Raw genomic sequence first — 683 nt, forward strand, 5'->3', positions numbered from 1 at the left:
ACTTCACCTCCACAGCTTTGTTATCAATTTTCACATCACTTCTCCATTGCACATACTCGTCCATCACACTGTCATGTTCATTAAGGCCACTTATTATGTATCACTTAATATAAGACAATTTTTGCTATGAAATTACCTTCTTCTTATTCACTCTCCTCCTGCTGCTCTGCTGCTGTGGTTGTCATCTCAATTTGTCATTTGCATGGCTACTGCAAGTTTCAATTCTCTCAGCAAGGTGTCTTGTTTATCCCAGTCAATTATGTCCACCTGCATGCTAATTGGCAGCTCCTGTACTCAGTGGCTGCTTCCACAGAACCCACTTACTGATTGGTTGCTGTTATACTGTGGCCAGGAAACCCATGCACTGATTGGCTGTAGCACTTCCTTCGATAAATCATTGCACTGTAAACCGCTCTTGAGTTCACTGTTCAAAGTTTGTGAGTCCTAGTTTATTGTGCCCAATTATAATATTCCTCACCCAGGGCACCATATGTGACATTTGCGTGCTTTATTTCTTCATTGATTGTCCTCAGTGTTGACATACTACGTTACTACACTGGCTGAAAAATGGGGTGGAAGTTCAATACTGACTACTTTAAATGATGCAGCCAACAGGTGCACATTTGCATTTCACAGTTATTTACTTTCACTGTTCACAATCCCCCCCCAATAATGCACAGCTA

This window comes from Schistocerca piceifrons, chromosome X (assembly GCF_021461385.2).
Source record: "Schistocerca piceifrons isolate TAMUIC-IGC-003096 chromosome X, iqSchPice1.1, whole genome shotgun sequence".
Taxonomy (NCBI): domain Eukaryota; kingdom Metazoa; phylum Arthropoda; class Insecta; order Orthoptera; family Acrididae; genus Schistocerca; species Schistocerca piceifrons.